Here is a 21052-nt window from a genome sequence, read left to right as displayed (position 1 = left end):
AGGAGCATTAGATCTAAAAATTTTAAGTATTGTGTCTTTTGTGTGTTTTTCTCTTTCATCATAAAATTGAAAATTCAAAAAAAAATTTATATTTTCTAACTAATTTTAAACTACATTTTCGAAAATTTTATATAAAAATTCAGATTTCAATTTCAAAATTTTTCAATTCTTATCTTTTTAATATATATTTTATTATCTTTTTCATAAAATTTTATCCTACCCACTTTCTCCTTTTCCTCAAATTTTTCGAAAATCTTCAAAAAAATATTTTCATTTTTTTATTTCGTTTTTATTTGCTTTATTTTTATTTTATTTTATAAAATAAATTTTTATAAAATAAATAATATCAACATACATACCATCTCCCTTGCTCCATCATGGAACTAAGTGGAAATGCACAGTCCAAGAGGACTCTGGGGTCATATGCTAGCCCCACTACTGCTTCATATGGGAGTAGTATTTGTATACCCTCCATTGGAGTTAGTAGCGTTGAGTTGAATCCTCAACTCATTATCATGGTGCAGCAAAGCTGCCAGTATTCCGGTCTTCCACATGAAGAACCTACAGAGTTTCTGGCACAATTTTTACAAATTGCTGACACAGTACATGATAAGGAAATAGATCAGGATGTCTACAGATTACTACTGTTTTCATTTGCTGTAAAAGATCATGCTAAGAGGTGGTTAAATAACCAGCCTAAGAACAGCATAAAAATATGGAAACAGCTGTCAGAAAAATTCCTGAATCACTATTTCCCTCCAAAACGGATGACGCAGCTAAGGCTAAGCATCCAGGACTTCAAACAAGGAGATAATGAATCCCTTTATGATGCTTGGGAGAGATACAGGGAGATGCTAAGAAAATGCCCCTCTGAAATATTTTCAGAGTGGGTGCAACTAGACATCTTCTACTATGGGCTTACAGAAAAAGCTCAGATTTCTCTAGATCACTCAGCTGGTGGATCTATACATATGAGAAAAACAATTGAAGAAGCTCAAGAGCTTATTGATACAGTTGCCAGAAATCAGCATCTGTACCTAAGCAGTGAATCTTCCATGAAAGAAGAAGCTAAAACAGTAACTGCTGAACTTAGTCCTGTAGATCAGGCTACTGAATTCAATCAGCAATTAGACTTTCTAACTCAGCAGCTAGCCGAATTCAAGGAAATACTACAGAAAAAAAGAATGGCTAACAGGAATATGGAAGTACAGTTAAAGCAAACAGAAAAGCAATTATCAAAACAAATAGCAGAAGAATGCCAAGTAGTTCAATTAAGAAGTGGGAAAACATTAAATGCCTCACTTCAAAGCAGCAGGAAGCCAAGAAATGAACAAATGGCTACTCAAAATCCCTCTGAGGACAATCAGAGCCCAGAGAGAAATAAGACTGGCGCTGAACGCCCAGACCATGCTCATTCCTGGCGTTCAACGCCAGAAACAAGCATGAATCCGGCGTTGAACGCCCAAAGGGAGCACAGTTCTGGCGTTCAGACGCCAGTAACAGATAAGGAGTTGGCGTTTAACGCCACTCCAGCTTCCACCCCTGGCATTCAAATGCCAGTGGGGGATCAGTCACATACAAGTGCTGATAACAACCCTTCTAAAAAGGTTTCCCAACCCACTTCTGTAGGTAATAAACCTGCAGCAACTAAGGTTGAGGAATATAAAGCCAAAATGCCTTATCCTCAAAAACTCCGCCAAGCGGAACATGATAAGCAATTTGCCCGCTTTGCAGACTATCTCAGGACTCTTGAAATAAAGATTCCGTTTGCAGAAGCACTTGAGCAAATACCCTCTTATGCTAAGTTCATGAAAGAGATCTTAAGTCATAAGAAGGATTGGAGAGAAACTGAAAAAGTTTACCTCACTGAAGAATACAGTGCAGTAATTCTGAAAAGCTTACCTGAGAAGCTTAAAGACCCCGGGAGCTTTATGATACCATGCACATTAGAGGGTAATTGTACCAAGCAAGCTCTATGCGATCTTGGGGCAAGTATCAACCTAATACCTGCATCTATTATCACAAAGCTCGGTTTGACTGAAGAAGTCAAACCAACCCGGATATGTCTTCAACTTGCTGATGGCTCCATTAAATACCCATCAGGCGTGATTGAAGACATGATCGTCAAGGTTGGGCCATTTGCCTTCCCTACTGACTTTGTGGTGCTGGAAATGGAGGAGCACAAGAGTGCAACTCTCATTCTAGGAAGACCTTTCCTAGCAACTGGCCGAACCCTCATTGATGTCCAAAAAGGGGAAGTAACCTTAAGAGTCAATGAGGAGGAGTTCAAGTTGAATGTTGTCAAAGCCATGCAACATCCAGACACCCCAAATGACTGCATGAGTGTTGATATTATTGACTCTCTGGTAAGAGAGGTCAATATGGCTGAGAGTCTCGAATCAGAGCTAGAGGACATCTTTAAAGATGTTCAGCCTGATCTGGAGGAATCAGAGAGAATAATAGAACCTCTGAAAATCCCTCAGGAAGAGGAAAAACCTCCAAAACCCGAGCTCAAACCATTACCACCATCCCTGAAATACGCATTTCTGGGAGAAGGTGATACCTTTCCTGTAATCATAAGCTCTACCTTAGAGCCACAGGAAGAGGAAGTACTAATTCAAGTGCTAAGGACACACAAGACAGCTCTTGGGTGGACCATCAGTGAACTTAAGGGCATTAGCCCAGCCAGATGCATGCACAAGATCCTATTGGAGGGTGACGCCAAGCCAGTGGTCCAACCACAAAGGCGGCTGAATCCAGCCATGAAGGAAGTGGTGCAGAAGGAAGTCACTAAATTACTAGAGGCTGGGATTATTTATCCTATCTCTGACAGCCCCTGGGTAAGCCCTGTCCAAGTCGTCCCTAAGAAGGGAGGCATGACAGTGGTTCATAATGAAAAAAATGAACTGGTTCCTACAAGAACAGTTACAGGGTGGCGTATGTGCATTGATTATAGAAGGCTCAATACAGCCACCAGAAAGGATCATTTTCCTTTACCATTCATAGACCAGATGCTAGAAAGACTAGCAGGTCATGAATACTACTGCTTCCTGGATGGATATTCAGGTTATAATCAAATTGCAGTAGATCCCCAGGATCAAGAGAAAACGGCATTCACATGTCCATCTGGAGTATTTGCATACAGAAGGATGCCATTTGGCCTGTGCAATGCACCTGCAACCTTTCAAAGGTGCATGCTCTCAATTTTCTCTAATATGGTGGAAAAATTTCTGGAAGTCTTCATGGATGACTTTTCAGTGTTTGGAGACTCATTCAGCTCCTGCCTTAACCATCTAGCACTTGTTCTAAAGAGATGCCAAGAGACTAACCTGGTTTTAAACTGGGAGAAGTGTCACTTTATGGTGACTGAAGGAATTGTCCTTGGGCACAAAATCTCAAACAAGGGAATAGAGGTGGATCAAGCTAAGGTAGAGGTAATTGAAAAATTACCACCACCTGCCAATGTTACGGCAATCAGAAGCTTTCTGGGGCATGCAGGATTTTATAGGAGGTTTATAAAGGATTTTTCGAAAATCGCCAAACCTCTGAGCAACCTGTTAGTTGCTGACACGCCATTTGTCTTTGATAAAGAGTGTCTGCAGGCATTTGAGACCCTGAAAGCTAAATTGGTCACTGCACCAATAATCTCTGCACCAAACTGGACATTGCCATTTGAATTAATGTGTGGTGCCAGTGACCATGCCATTGGCGCAGTGTTGGGACAAAGGCATGACAAGCTTCTGCACGTCATTTACTATGCCAGCCGTGTTCTAAATGACGCACAGAAGAATTACACAACCACAGAAAAAGAGCTACTTGCAGTAGTTTACGCCATTGACAAATTCAGATCCTACTTAGTAGGATCAAAACTGATTGTGTACACTGATCATGCTGCTCTTAAATATTTACTCACAAAGCAGGATTCAAAACCCAGACTTATAAGATAGGTGTTGCTTCTGCAAGAGTTTGATATAGAAATAAGAGACAGAAAAGGGACAGAGAATCAGGTAGCAGATCACTTGTCCCGAATAGAACCAGTAGAAGGGGCGTCCCTCCCTCTTACTGAGATCTCTGAAAACTTCCCGGATGAGCAACTATTTGCTATCTAGGAAGTGCCATGGTTTGCAGACATTGCAAACTACAAGGCAGTGAGGTTCATACCCAAAGAGTACAGTAGGCATCAATCAAAGAAATTGATCACAGATGCAAAATACTATCTTTGGGATGAACCATATCTCTTCAAGAGATGTGCAGATGGAGTAATCCGTAGATGTATGCCTAAGGAAGAAGCGCAGAAGTTCCTATGGCACTGCCATGGATCACAGTATGGAGGATATTTTGAAAGTGAGCGAACAACCACAAGAGTCCTCCAATGTGGCTTCTACTGGCCTACTCTCTATAAAGATTCCCGAGCATTTGTACTTAATTGTGACAGTTGCCAAAGATCTGGCAATCTGCCTCACAGTTATGCCATGCCTCAACAAGGGATCTTGGAGATTGAGTTGTTTGATGTATGGGGTATTGACTTTATGGGACCCTTCCCACCATCATACTCAAACACTTATATTCTGGTGGCAGTGGATTATGTATCCAAATGGGTGGAAGCTATTGCAACTCCCACCAATGACACTAAAACAATGTTAAAATTCCTCCAGAAACACATCTTCAGCAGATTTGGTACCCCTAGAGTATTAATCAGTGATGGGGGCAGTCATTTCTGCAATAAACAGCTTTACTCTACTTTGGTTCGTTATGGAGTTAGCCACAGGGTAGCCACTCCATACCATCCACAGACCAATGGGCAAGCTGAAGTCTCAAATAGAGAACTCAAAAGAATTCTGGAACGGACTGTAATTAACCGTAGAAGGGATTGGGCAAGGAGCTTGGATGATGCTCTGTGGGCATACAGAACAGCATTCAAGACCCCTATAGGGACCTCTCCATACCAGCTGGTGTATGGAAAGGCATGTCACTTGCCAGTGGAACTGGAACACAACGCCTACTGGGCAACCAGATTCCTGAACCTTGATGCCAAGTTAGCTGGAGAAAAACGTTTACTCCAGCTAAATGAGCTAGAGGAATTTAGACTCAATGCTTTCGAGAATGCAAAAATATACAAAGAGAAAGCGAAAAGATGGCATGATAAGAAATTGTCATCCAGAGTCTTTGAGCCGGGGCAGAAAGTTCTGCTATTTAATTCTAGGCTCAAATTATTCCCTGGGAAATTAAAATCCCAGTGGAGAGGTCCATATGTAATTACAAGTGTATCACCATATGGATACGTAGAGCTTCAGGATAATGAATCTAACAAAAAGTTCATTATTAATGGACAGAGAATTAAACATTATCTTGAAAGTAACTTCGAGCAAGAATGCTCAAAACTGAGACTTGATTAGAGCTCAGTGGTAGTCCAGCTAAAGACAATAAAGAAGCGCTTGCTGGGAGGCAACCCAGCCATTTAGAAAGTTTATTTACTAATTAAATAAATTTCCTTTTCTTTACAGGTATGTGTCCAAGTATCTTCAAAGGGTAAAACAATAATTGATTGAATTCACAGAGTTACAGGGAAATTTGGAAAGCTTACTGGCATCAAGAAGCCAGTAAGAAACGTTTTGGGCGTTGAACGCCAAAAAGGAGCACCCACTGGGCGTTCAACGCCAGTAAGGGTAGCCATCTGGGCGTTAAACGCCAGTAAGGAGCATCTTCTGGGCGTCAAACGCCAGAAAGAAGCACCTTCTGGGCGTTTAACGCCAGAACCACAACATCCTGGGCGTTTAGAAAAATGCCCAGTGACAAAGGACTTCCTGGTGTTCAACGCCAGAAAGAAGCAACAGCTGGGCGTTGAACGCCCAGGAGAAGCAACATTTGGGTGTTAAACGCCCAAAACATGCAGCGTTTGGGCGTTTAACACCAGGATGGTGGGGAGGAGGTAAAATTCGTTTCTCTTTACAAATTTTCAAATTTTTTATGTTTCAATTCATGATTTCTTGCATAAACATGTTTCAAATTATCATCCCTCAAATCAAATTAGTTTTCTAAAAATCCTAATTTCTAAAACCCTTTTTTTAAAATATGGCTTCATACATAAACATAAATTTTTTTTTTCAATCCAATCCAACTCTTTTTCCAATTTCTTTTCAAACTTAATTATCTTTTAAAATCTTTTTCAAATTATAAATTTCAAATTTATTTTTAAATATCATTCATATCTTTTTAAATTATATCCTTTTCTTGTCATATCTATCTTTTATAAATCATATCTTTTTTCTTATATCTCTTTCTTATTTTCGAAAACCCACCCCCTCCCTTTATATTCAATTTCGGCGCCCCTCTCATCATCCACCATTCCACACTTGCTCTCCTCCTATTCCTCTTCTCTCTTTTCTTTTGCTTGAGGACAAGCAAACCTCTAAGTTTGGTGTGCTTATCCGTGATCACAAAAACATTCTCACTTTGATCATGGCCCCTAAAGGAAAACAACCCAACCCAAGAGGCAAGAAAGAGAATATTCCAAAGCCACTTTGGAATCAAGGGAAGTTCTTAACTAAAGAACATTCAGACCACTACTACAAAATAATGAGTCACAGATCAGTGATCCCAGAAGTCAAATTTGACCTGAAGGAAGATGAATATCCGGAGATCCAAGAGCAAATTCGAAACAGGAACTGGGAAATCCTAGCTAATCCTGAAACGAAAGTGGGAAGGAACATGGTTCAGAAGTTCTATGCAAATCTATGGCAGACAGACAGGCAAAGAATAATTGGAGCTTCCCTCTATGACCATCGGACCTTAGTCAGAGGAAAGATTGTTCATACCCATCCTGACAAAATTAGGGAGATCTTTAAGCTTCCTCAGCTGAAAGATGACCCAGACTCCTTTAATAGGAGAATGATGAGGGTAAATAAAGGTTTGGACAAGATTCTAGAGGATATATGCATCCCTGAAGCCAGGTGGACCACCAGCACGACTGGCATCCCAAATCAACTCAAAAGAGAAGATCTCAAACCAGTAGCCAGAGGCTGGCTGGATTTCATTGGGCGTTCCATACTGCCCACCAGCAACCGTTCTGAAGTTACCATTAAAAGAGCAGTGATGATTCACTGCATCATGTTGGGAAAAGAAGTAGAAGTCCATCAACTGATCTCGTGTGAACTATACAAAATAGCAAACAAGAATTCCAAGGATGCCAGATTGGCCTATCCAAGCCTAATTTTTATGCTCTGCAGAGATGCTGGAGTGAAGATGGGAATAACAGAGTATATCTCAGTTGAAAGGCCAATCACTAGAATATCAATGGACAGACAACAGCTGCAGGATGATCCAATCAAGAGGAGAGCACAGGAAGTCCTCCCAGAACTTCCTCAATTTGAATATTGGGAACATATTGAAGCATCTATTTCCAAATTGCAAGAAGCTATGAACCAAATAAAGGAAGAACAGAACAACCAAAGTAGCATGCTTTGCAAACTGCTTAAGGAACAGGAAGAGCAAGGGCGTGATCTAAGGGAGCTGAAGCGCCAGAAATTAATCCTTGAAAAGTACCCCACAGACTAGAGGAACATCTACTTCTCAAAACACAGGTTGTTGAGTTCTAATTTTAGCTTTAACTCTGTGATAGTGTTATTATAGAAATTTACCTTAGGAGATATATAGTAGTAGTAGTAATTAGTATATCTATTCTGATTTTATTTCCAATTAAGTTATAATTTATTTTTTCTCATCATCATCAGGCATGAATAAAATAGTAGATAATTAGAATAAAGAAGTAATTTATTTTTTCGAGTTCTTAATAATAAAAACTATAATTAACTGGTTGTGGTGGCAACACTTTTTGTTCTCTGAATGAATGCTTGAACAGTGCATAATTTTTATCTTGAATTTTATGAATATTGGCTCCTAAAAGAATGAGGAACACGAAAAATATTATTGATGATCTGAAAAATCATGAAATTGATTCTTGAAGCAAAAAAAAGCAGTGAAAAAAAAAATATTTTATTCCTTACAAGAAATCATTGGATCAAGAAAAGGAATAAAAGCCAATAGCCCTTAAAACCAAAAGGCAAGGGTGAAAAGGATCCAAGGCTTTGAGCACCAGTGGATAGGAGGGCCTAAGGAAGTAGTTCCAGGCCTAAGCGGCTAAATCAAGCTGTCCCTAACCATGTGCTTGTGGCATGCAGGTCCAAGTAAAAACTTGAGACTGAGTGGTTAAAGTCGTGATCCAAGGCAAAAAGAGTGTGTTTAAGAGCTCTGGACACCTCTAACTGGGGACTTTAGCAAAACTGAGTCACAATCTGAAAAGGTTCACCTAGTCATGTGTCTGTGGCATTTATGTATCTGGTGGTAATACTGGAAAACAAAGTGCTTAGGGCCACGGCCAAGACTCATAAAGTAACTGTGTTCAAGAATCAACATACTACACTAGGAGAATCAATAATACTATCTGAATTCTAAGTTTCTATGGATGCCAATCATTCTGAATTTCAAAAGATAAAGGGAGGTGCCAACACTGTTCAGAAACAAAAAGCTACAAGCCCCGCTCATCTAATAAGAATCTGAGCTCCATTTAAAACTCTTAGATATTATTACTTCTTAATTTCTTTTCATCCTATTTTATTTATTTAGTTGCTTGAGGACAAGCAACAGTTTAAATTTGGTGTTGTGATGAGCGGATATTTTATACGCTTTTTGGGGGTAATTTCATGTAGATTTTAGTATGTTTTAATTGGTTTTTAGTAGAATATTATTAGTTTCTAGGCAAAAATCATATTTCTGGACTTTACTATGAGTTTGTGTATTTTTCTGTGATTTCAGGTATTTTCTGGCTGAAATTGAGGGAGTTGAGCAAAAATCTGAGTTAGGCTGAAAAAGGACTGCTGATGCTGTTGGATCCTGACCTCCCTGCACTCGAAATGGATTTTCTGGAGCTACAGGAGTCCAATTGGCGCGCTCTCAATGGCGTTGGAAAGTAGACATCCAGGGCTTTCCAGCAATATATAATAGTCTATACTTTGAGCGAAGATAGATGACGTAACTTGGCGTTGAACGCCAAGTACATGCTGCTGTCTGGAGTTAAACGCCAGAAACACGTCATGATCCGGAGTTGAACGCCCAAAACACGTTATAACTTGGAGTTTAACTCCAAGAAAAGCCTCAGTTCGTGGATAGCTTTAGTCTCAGCCCCAACACACACCAAGTGGGCCCCAGAAGTGGATTTCTGCACCAATTATCTTAGTTTACTCATATTTTGCAAACCTAGGTTACTAGTTTACTATTTAAACAACTTTTAGAGAATTATTTTGTACCTCATGATATTTTCAGATCTGAATTATATACACTTTGACGGCATGAGTCTCTAAACTCCATTGTTAGGGGTGAGGAGCTCTGCAGCATCTCGATGAATTAATGCAATTGTTTCTATTTCACTCAAACGTGTGTGTGTTCCGATCTAAGATGTTTATTCGCGCTTAATTATGAAGGAGGTGATGATCCATGACACTCATCACCTCCCTCAATCCATGAACGTGTGCCTGACAAACACCTCCGTTCTACATCAGACTGAATGAGCTTCTCTTAGATTCTTTAATCAGAATCTCCGCGGTATAAGCTAGAATTGATGGCGGCCACTCTTGAGAATTCGGAAGGTCTAAACCTTGTCTGTGGTATTCCGAGTAGGATTCAAGGATTGAATGGCTGTGACGAGCTTCAAACTCGCGATTGCTGGGCGTGATGACAAACGCAAAAGGATCAATGGATCCTATTCCAACATGATCGAGAACCAACAGCTGATTAGCCGTGCTGTGACAGAGCATCTGGACCGTTTTCACTGAGAGGATGGGAGGTAGCCACTGACAATGGTGACACCCTACATACAGCTTGCTGTAGACGGGCTTTACAAACAATTGAGTTGAATATTACATTGCAGAAATTCAGAAGATAAAGCATCTCCAAAACTCTAACATATTCCCCATTACTGCACAACAAGTAACAACTATTTATTTTATGCCCTTTTTACTTTATACGAGGCTAAAGAACTCTATTGGTATCCTGACTAAGATTAATAAAATAAACATATCTTGCTTCAACCCAATAATCTCCGTGGGATCGACCCTTACTCACGTAAGGTATTACTTGGACGACCCAGTGCACTTGCTGGTTAGTTGTACGGATTGCAAATTCGTGCACCACTAGCCAGCACTTAGTCAGCAAAATAAAAATGAGTAATTCTCTACCATTAGATGAAATCTTACACCATTAAATACACTATTGATGGCTAATTGATAGCTACAACTCACAAAATCTGCTGGCCCCCTAGCACTCTCATTAGACATTTCTAATCTCTTAATAGCAAAATCCTATGTGGCATGTTAGCTGACAATATGTCATTCGACCATTGAATTCGAACCAATAATACCTTCATCAAACATTCAACTAGAACAAATAGTCCCCTCACTAAAACGACGTCATTACTTTTTATTCTTTTTCTTTATCTTGCGATTCTTACTTTTTCTTCTCTACCATACCAGAAGAAACAAGAGAAACAAAAACAACCTTCTCACTTTTGGGTCATTCTCATTCGTAGCTACAAATGCCTATAAGTGCGCCACCTACAAATGTCACGAGGCTCCGTGCCTAAAAAATAGTAATTTCTGAATGTTGGGTCCTCATAGATAAAGGGAGGTCAAGCTCATAGAACATTACTCTTGTCTCCATCTAAAGGGGGTGAGAAGGGGTAAGAACTTGGGGGTTCTTAGTAAGGTCGAAGTTGTTATTTAAATTCATTATTTCCGTATTATTACTAGTCGATAGTGCTTGATCATAAGATACAAGAACAACAGATAACATAAAACACAAAGTAATAGTAAACAAATAGAAAATACAGGAAGTGAAAATAACAAGTAAACACACACAAATACAAAAAGTATAACATGCAAATATGCGACAAATAAGTATGATGCATGTCTAGTCGTAATGCAGGTCATGAGTTCATGTGTCAGTTTCTACCCGCTCCCAGCATAATCCAGCAGCTGGTCCGGGTAAGATTTTTACAGAGCAAAACCAAATTAGGCATGTTGGCAATAACTCTGTAAGCAACTCTCTTACAAGAACATCTTTCTGGTTGAGTATTCACGTCATACCTTTGTAAGCGATCACACCTTACAAGAACAACTTGTCAGGCTGAGTATGTCTAGAAAAGCAACTCCAATCCATGGGCATCCCCATCCTTATATTCAATCTGAAGGCTAAAACAACATTCACCGGTTTCTATAAGCTGTAAAACTCGAGAAAATAGTAAATAATTAATGAATAAATTAATTATTAATCCAAAAAATTAGAAAATAAAATTTTATAGTTTAATGAGGTAGAGCTAATTAAAATAAGAATTTTGACACTAACTTTAAAGAATTTAGCCCAAGATTGAGCCGAACGGGCCAAATCGGTTAAACTGGGTCCAAAATGGGTCCAAAACGGGTCCAAAATGTTAGCCTTCCAATACCACTAATCCGAATGAATTAAGAACGAATAATTCAATCAGGAAATAGATCAATGCAAGACTTCAAAATAAAATAAACATAGATTAATAATCTATAGAAAATATAAACAGATCTCTTAACCCTTTTATAGAGGATTAGTTATCAGTGGAAAAGTGAAAGAAAAAAAAAAGAAAAAAACTATGCTGAGGAATGGAATGTCCCATTCTGTGAACTAAGTTCACTTATTTATATCCTAAATTCTAGAATTTAAATTTAAACTATCCTAATCTTATCTCTCAGAGAGAAAGATAAGATAACTACTTACTGACTTCAGTTTCAAATTCAAAACAATAATTCAAATAAAATCCTAACAACCAAATCTCTTATGTTTCTAGAAAGAATTAATAACTAATCTTTTAGAGTCTTCAATATTTTAGATGTGATTAAGGCTTCTAATGATGTGGATAATTAAGTTCAGGCCTTAATTGTTGCTTTTTGAGAGTTGAAATTAGCTTCAAGTTGGGCTTGTATTAGACATAGGGCAAAAAGTACAAAAATACCTTCCAGGATGCACACATACATCGGGCATGGAGCATAAACTGCCGGGCATGGATGAAGCTACATGGTATTCCGCCAGGCGTGGGAGAAAACCGCCGGGTGTGGGGATCATCCGCGGGAGTGGGGATCATCCGTCGAGCGTGGAGCCCATCCACCAAGCGTGCATGTTGTCCGTTAGGCGTGGGAGTTGGTCCACCAAGCATACTCCATTTACTTGTTCTTTAAGGCATGCTTTCTCTTCCTTACGCCACGATTTTTCTATCTTTATGTTTTTCATATGAAAAAGCTTTGATTCCTGCTAGTTTTTTGGCAAAAACTCCTAAAAATACAAAAACACAATCTCAACTCCAAATATTTGATTATTTATTAAATTATATTAGAAAACATTAAGAAATTTGATTAAAACCTAAGAAAATGAAATAAAAAAGAATTAAAAAATCTCTTAAGATGACGTGTCATCATCACAACACCAAACTTAAAACTTTACTTATCCTCAAGCAAAAAAGAAAGATAAACGGAGTTTAGCTTAATGAAAAAGATTTGAAAAACTTTTAAGATTGAAAACAAAAGCAGAATTTAGGATAATTCTTGTGGTTACATTCGACTTCCCTTATCCTTCATAAATCTTGCATACTTAGAATTTAGGAATTTTCAAAACTGAAATTCGAATTATATTATGAGAATCCTTTTGAATTTGTATGACTTGAAGGCAATTTACTTCTTATTTGGGTTGGGAGAAAGATCTTTGCGGGCTTTTAACTCTTAGTATTTTGTCACAAGATAGCTCTTAACGGACTTTAAATTAATAATTTTGGGTCAGTTGGCCTAAGTTACCAGATGATGAAGCACCCCTTGGATATAATTATCTAAGCCTCTCCTTGACACAATCACACCACAAGCACATAATTAGGGTTTTGATCAAATGTCGATGCCCAGAGCCTCTTTGGACTTATTAATCTTTTGTCTTAAAGCAACTCTTTAAGAAAACTTTCAATCGATAATCCCGTTTCAGTTGGCCCAAGTTATCACGTGATAAAACACCTCTCGAATTTACTAGCCCAAGTCTATCTTTAAAACAGAAACATCATAGGCACGTAACTGGACCCTAATTATTGGTGCTCAGAGGCTTGGAACTTTTGATTTCTTTGATCTTTCCACACTTTTTTTGAAATTGCTTCAAGTAATTGATGATGATCGAATTCTCATTATACTTCTTTAAATCTCCATTCTTGAATATTCTTTTTTCATTTCCTCAAAATTCAAGCATTTCAGATTTCTTCAAATGTAACCATATATATTTAAACACCTCCGTTGTTTGCTTTTGAATTATTTAATTCAATCCTTTCATTAAGATATCCTCTATAAAAGTAGTTATTGAAGGAACAAGCATTCAAATTTTAAGTTTTTAGAGATAGAGATAAATAGAATAAGAAAAAAAGATAGAGTATGCAATGCATGCCAAAAAGAAAAATAAACAGAAGAGAAAACAAAACAAAGATAAAGAAAACTTAAAAGCAGAAAGAAAAAAAAAACAAAAACAAAAGCAAAAGGAAAGAAATAACTAACCACCATTAGAGAGGATTCATCTTATTCTTGATCTTATCAAGTTTATTCAGTTATCAGCACTACTGCTTCTTGTGCCAGTTCTTTATGATCCATGGTGTTACTAACATCAAACTTAAGGGTTTATACCTAAATTAGAGATTTATATTAAACTTAAAAATTGACAGAATAATGAGTGTAAATCATGGATAAAAGCATATGTGTATGAAAAGAAAAAGAGTAAGATAAAGCCCTAATCATTGTGATTTTATATGAGAGGTATTTGATTTGAAAATGCTCGGCGTCGATTGAGAACATCGGGCGTCTTTGCATGCATGTTCTCTTGGGAGCTTTCTTAATTCATATGCCATGCGTGTGAGCATGGCTGCTTGGCATATAACCCAAAAAAAAAAATTTTTGACGTAAATCAAAAGAGGGCAAATATATATGCAACAGAGGAGGAAGAAGAAGAAGAAGATGATGGTGATGACTAAGGCATCCTAAGCAAAAAGAGCGAAAAAAAAGAACGAAAAAGAAAAACTAACTATAGTTGGGTTGCCTTGATAAACCACTATTTTATGGTTTATCATATACTCAATTGAGTGGTTTTTATCAACTCTTTACCCACTTATTCATACTATTTGCATGAGTTTACGTTTTCCTTCCGGATTTTGTGCTATGATTGAAAACATGCTTCTTTGGTCTTATATTTGTTAATATTAATCCTCTTTTATTCTTATTCGATGCCGTGATATGTATATTAAGTGATTTCTGGGATTACAGGGCATGAATAGCTCAGAGGATGGAAAGGAAGCATGCAAAAGTGGAAGGAATACAAGAAGTTGAAGAAATTACTAAGCTGTCCAGCCTGACCTCTTCGCACTCAAACGACCATAACTTGAGCTATAGAGGTTCAAATGAGATGGTTTCAGTTGCGTTAGAAATCTAACATTCGGGGCTTCGCAATGATATATAATTTGTTATAGCTGCCCTGACGCCAGATGACGCGAACGCGTGGATCACGCGGCCGCGTGACCTGGCAGGAACACAACCCATGCTAACGCGTGGACGACGCCTCCGCGTCACTCTTCCGTGACCTGTACGGACCAGAAAGCGCTGGAGTGATTTCTGGGCTGTTTTTGACCCAGTTTTCAGCCCAGAACACACAGATTAGAGGCTATAAAGTGAGGGAATGCATCCATTCATAATCATGCTTTGATAATTCATAATTTTAGGATTAGATGTAGTTTTTAGTGAGAGGAGTTCACTCCTCTCTCTTAGGATTAGGATTAGGATTTTTATTAGGATTATGAATATTTCTTCTGCATCTCAGGTTCAATGTTCTTTGTATTTATTTATTTTCAATGTTCCATGTTCGGATTGATTTTCTTAATTAATGTTATTTGAGGTATTTCAGTTTATGATTGTTTTATTTATGAATGATTTTAATTTAATTTAGATAGTTTTTCTTTTGGCTTTGGTTAAATAATTGGTGACTCTTGAGTTATCAAACTCATTGTTGATTGAAAATTGGAATTCTTCAAGAATTAATTCGAGATCCAATAACTCTAACTTTTCCCAAGGAAAGACTGGGACTTGAGGATTCGAATTAATTCATTTACTTAACTTACCTTCATAGTTAGAGGTTAACAAAGTGGGAGAAAAATCCAATTCTCATCACAATTGATAAGGATAACTAGGATATACTTCCAGTTCTTCATACCTTGCCAAGAGATTTTATGATTATTAATTTATTTTCCTTTATGTCTGTGCCCATTGCCCAAATTCCAAAACCCCCAATTTACAAAACTCATAACCAATAATAAGAACACTTCCCTGCAATTCCTTGAGAAGACGACCCGAGGTTTGAATACTTCGGTTATCAATTTATTTAGGGGTTTGTTACTTGTGACAACCAAAACATTTGTACGAAAGGGATTTTTGTTAGTTTAGAAGCTATATCTACAACGCGAATATTTTTATAAATTCTTTACTAGCAAAAATCCTAACGTCATGCCTCCCAACAAGCATTTCTTTATCGTCACTAGCTTGACGTTGATCTTCTAGATTGGGGTTCAGATTGTTTCATAGCACCCTTCAGTGCTTTGTGTCTTAGTAAGCTCTTTGTGGCTTTCCTTCCTCAAATTGTTTGCTGTAATTGCTATTGCTGCTAATACCTCTTCGGATGTCCTTTTTAGTAATGAACCTCTTACCGATGAATCAATTATCGTTCTTGAGGTTTGAGAGACCCTATCATAAAATATGTAGATTATCATCCAATTGGATAGGGCATGATGTGAGAATCCTTTAAACAATTTTTTATACCTCTCTCATGCTTCAAAGAATGATTCACTCTTCTTTTGAGAAAAAGAAGCGAGGTCCTTCCTTAATCGGATTACATTTTTATTATCAGCCATCATTCTTTTTTCTTCCTCTCCTTGCATGTGCAATGAAAACAAAATCAAACTTACCTTGCGGTATAAAGAAGAATAAAGAGGCAAAAAGAATTTAAATAAAATAAAAAACTAAAAGAACGTAAAAAGAACCTAAAAGAAAGGAAAAGAAAAAAAAGCAAAGAAAAAGGAACGTAAAATAAAAGAAAATAAAATAAAAAGAAAATGAATGTAAAGAAGAAAAAGAATGTGAAAGAAAAGAAACACAGTAAATAAGATCAAAGTTAGAATTTAATCGGACGTTTATATTGTCATTCTCAATTAATCCCTGACAACGGTGTCAAAAACTTGAAGAGCGAAAATTGAAGCTCACAGACACCGGCAAGTGCACCGAATCGCTCAAGTAATACCACGATGAGTGGATATCATTCCGACGAGGATTAAAGGATTGAGCAAGAAAATATCAGATTAAATACCTAATTAGATTAAAAAAACCTTATTTGAAGAGGGCAAGATTGAGGACTTTAGAACTTGAATGCTTGAATGCTTACGGATAGAGAACTTGAATTATAATTTTAGAGAAGACAATGATGGTGAGACTTTAATGTAAGACTTCAAAATAAAATAAATATAGATTAATAACTCATAGAAAACATAAATAGAGTTTCTAACTGTAACACCCTACCACATAAAGTTTTACACTTAGGATGTAAAATAGAGGTAACGAGGCTCTACGACTTCTAAAAATAAAAACTTATATATAAAATATAGTTGAAGAAGATTTATTCTCGGAGCCTTTGAAGAAAAGTTAAAATCAAAAACAGTAAAACGAAAAGCGCAACACTCACGACACGTAAACGATAAACGGAAAAGGATAAAAGGAGCTAACATAGATATAACCGAAAGGGAGTTCCAAGGTACAAATATCAAAGCTCAGGACTCGGCTCGCGAAGATAAACTGGCTTGAGCACATAAGTATATAACATATATATACGAGAACCCAAAATAAACCCAAATACAGAGTTACAGAACTTATTTCTCCAAAGTAACCTCTAAGAGGAAGTTAATACATTAAATACATAAGCAGTAGAGATAAAAGTATCTACATATATACATATATCTAAAATAAAGCCCCAAAGACAAGGATCTCCGCTATCAGAAGCTTCCAGCATGCCTCAGTGAGGAGCCTCACATCCTGCATCTGAAAACCACAAAATATGTATGGGATGAGAACCAAAGGTTCTCAGCATGGTAACGGTGCCCACATAACTAACATATAAGGTCCCGAAAAAGCCAAAGGTGATCCTAGAACTTCCGACAATAGATTCAATTTAAAATTATAAACAGGGTGAGGTATCTAAGGCTTCTTGGTTCCATCTCAAATCCTAACTTAACCCCTAATCTCATCTTTCTCCAATCCTCCGAAACACTGATGCACAAACAAACAAAGCAAACAAAGCAAGCACAAGTAGATATTCAAATATAGCAAATAAGCATAGATATTCAAGTAAGAAAACCATAATGCAAAACCAAACAAGTCACAAAAATACATATGATGCATGATTTTCTTACTGGCCGTGAGCTCACATGTCGGTTACTTTGCCAGAACCCGACACATCCGGTAGCTAACCTGGATATCATCCTCTTGAAAACTGGTGGGCGGTACACTACCACGAACCCCACCATTTCGAGCGGTACACCACCACAAACCTTACAAAATATTGGAAAAACAATACACACATGTGGGTAATAAACCACCACGAACCCTACAAAATATTTATTTTTAAAAATATGTGGCCCGTACACCACTACAAATCCCACACCAGTCTCTTTTAATAACATGTGGGCGGTACACCACCACGAATGTAACACCCCAATTACCCTAAACCTTACCTCTAGCCGTAAAGCAAAGGTTAATCAGAGGTTACGATAATCCTATGGCTTATACATATTTATATATAGATGGAAGTAATATATTCTAGAAGCCTGATGAAGGAATAAGCTCAAAGACAGATTTAAAAAAGCACAAAACGTTCACGCGAAGCTAACGTGTGAGATACAAGCCATAGATGCAAAAGGATGGAACATATATATAGATATAATAGTATGATAATCATGGGGAACTAGCCACAACTTGCGGAGTTTAAGTCGACTAGTATATACAGACATACAGAGTTTTGGAGTTAAAAACAGCTTATACAACTATTCTCTTAAATAAGCCTCTAAGGCCATAAAGATAAATATATACAAAGAGATGCGAGAGTAACTACAACAAAGTAAAACATATATAAACCAAGGAGAAACCATACTCTGCTCTGTCACCATATCCGCAATCTCACCGAGGTAGATTAGCAACATGCGTCTGAAAAATAACAACAACATATGGTATGAGAACCGGAGGTTCTCAGTATGGTAACAGTGCCCAATATGTAAGATGTAAGGCCCTGGGACGCCGAAGGCAATCCTAGAACTTCACACCAAACCGATATTCAAGCTTAGAACAAAATAAATAAATAAATCAGGAACTTAAACCATAAACCGGGTTATCTAAACTTAGGGGAATTCTAACTAATACTAATCACACCGATGTATTCCACAGCCTTCACCACCCTAACCTCCGTTTGATCCCATCGCCACTGCCTACCTAACCTCCTCAGCTCCAGACAATCACAATTAATGCAAGCAAGTAATACACAGGTAATAATCATATATAGCAAGTAATTCAAGAAGCAAGTGGGCATATTATACAAGTAGGCAATCCCAAGTAGTCAAAGCAAGCAAGCACATAAGAGATGCATATGATGAATGCCTATCCTATTGGCTCATGATATCACTTGTCGGTCTATGAATGTCAACCCGACACATCCTTTCGGATGTCACCTTTCTGCCACGTCCGAGGATATAGCGCCTGGCACGCTTTTGTTCCAAGGATATAGTGCCTGGCACACTATCGTTCTAAGGATATAATGCCTGTCCCACTTGCATGTTCAATCCGAGAATATAGTGTCTGGTACACTCTTGCGACAGACAAGGAAAATAACAACAACATATGACTCATCAAAAATTATTCCAAGGATATAGTGCCTGGCACACTATCATTCCAAGGATATAGTGCCTGGCACACTTTTCACAACCAACAAGTCAATCCACCTTAAACCATCACCGGTCATCACCATTTCTTATCCCAATCAATTTTCAATTATTAATTTCCAACATTCCAAGGATATAGTGCCTGACATATTCTCTTTCAATCATTATCATCCCAAGGATATAGTGCCTGGCACACTCTCAACATTCATCAAGATCATCATTCCATTTTAAGTCCTTAACTCATCACAACCATCATCAATTCATAATTCCCATTCTGAACTCACTAGTTCATCATTTTCTCAAATTCGTTGATAGCAATCACCATATTCACCACTCTTCCTTCTCCTTCAACCAACTCATCCTCAATACACCAAAAGGCTGAACCTCCATTTGCTAACTTTCCACGTAAAATTCAAATAAAATTCTCCTATGACTTTTTCCACGTCCTCATACTCAAAATTAAGCCCAAAAACCTTAAAATGGTGTTATAGAAGCCTACAAGCCTAACTCTCAGTCTCTAGATTCAAAACGAAAGTATCCTATAGATTCGAACCCATTTGAAATAGTTTAGTTGAATAAAATAAAAAAGGAAAACCATTTCTTTTGCAAAAACTGATTTTAAGCTTGAAATCTCTGCACCAAAACAGCAAGCTACCTTGTTCTTAGAAAATCATTATAAATCATAAAACTTTTTCAACATGGTTCAAAGCCATACCAGTTAGAAATAAAAAGTCATAATTTAAAAACCGTAAAAGTAGCTATTTGTAGTTCCCCTACCACTAGTGCTGAGCCTCACCCATCAACTGATATGTTGCAACTCCACGAACTGGTTTTCCAGAACATGTTGAGCTCGTAACGCATAGGGCAGGTTAGCCATTGGTGCACGAAATTGCAATCTCACTTTTGCAATTCCGCACAACTAACCAGCAAGTGCACTGGGTCGTCCAAGTAATACCTTACGTGAGTAAGGGTCGATCCCACGGAGATTGTCGGCTTGAAGCAAGCTATGGTTATCTTGTAAATCTTAGTCAGGATATCAGAAATTATCAGGATTGATTGTGAAAAGTAAAAGAACATGAAATAAGTACTTGTTTTGCAGTAATGGGGAAACAGGTTGAGGTTTTGGAGATGCTTCATCTTCTGAATCTCTGTTTTCCTACTGTCTTCTTCTTCAAGCACGCAAGGCTCCTTCCATGGCAAGCTGTATGCAAGGGTTTCACCGTTGTCAGTGGCTACCTCCCATCCTCTCAGTGGAAATGTTCAACGCACCCTGTCACGGCACGGCTATCCATCTGTCGGTTCTCAATCAGGCCGGAATAGAATCCAGTGATTCTTTTGCGTCTATCACTAACGCCCCGCCTTCAGGAGTTTGAAGCTCGTCACAGTCATTCAATCATTGAATCCTACTCAGAATACCACAGACAAGGTTTAGACCTTCCGGATTCTCTTGAATGCCGCCATCAGTTCTAGCTTATACCACGAAGATTCTGATTAAAGAATCCAAGAGATATCTACTTAATCTAAGGTAGAACGGAGGTGGTTGTCAGGCACACGTTCATAGTTGAGAATGATGATGAGTGTCACGGATCATCACATTCATCCGGTTTAAGAACAAGTAATATCTTAGAATGGAAGCAAGCATGATTGAATGAAAAACAGTAGTAATTGCATTAATCCATCAAGACACAGCAGAGCTCCTCACCCCCAACCATGGGGTTTAGAGACTCATGCCGTGGAAAGTACATAAAGAAACGTGTATAGTGTCATGAGGTACAGATACAATGTCAAAAGATCCTATTAATAGTGAACTAGTAACCTAGGGTATACAGAAATGAGTAAATGACGTAAAAATCCACTTCTGGGTCCACTTAGTGTGTGCTTGGGCTGAGCATTGAAGCTTTTATGTGTAGAGACCTCTTCTGGAGTTAAACGCCAGCTTTCATGCCAGTTTGGGCGTTTAACTCCAATTTTTATGCCAGTTCCAGCGTTAAACGCTGG

At 38.0% G+C, this 21052-nt stretch overlaps 1 non-coding gene across 1 annotated transcript; it reads left to right on the top strand.

Annotated features, from left to right (window-relative positions):
- Positions 1 to 15857: 15857 nt before the first annotated feature.
- Positions 15858 to 15964, top strand: LOC130983379 (small nucleolar RNA R71). The gene has a single exon (XR_009087374.1). It is a non-coding gene; the product is annotated as a small nucleolar RNA R71 (small nucleolar RNA).
- The last annotated feature ends 5088 nt before the right edge of the window (positions 15965 to 21052 follow it).

Source organism: Arachis stenosperma, chromosome 5 (genome assembly GCF_014773155.1).
Source record: "Arachis stenosperma cultivar V10309 chromosome 5, arast.V10309.gnm1.PFL2, whole genome shotgun sequence".
NCBI classification, from domain to species: Eukaryota; Viridiplantae; Streptophyta; class Magnoliopsida; order Fabales; family Fabaceae; genus Arachis; species Arachis stenosperma.
The sequence above is the reverse complement of the archived record's forward strand: the minus strand, read 5'-3'. Positions and strand labels throughout refer to the sequence as shown.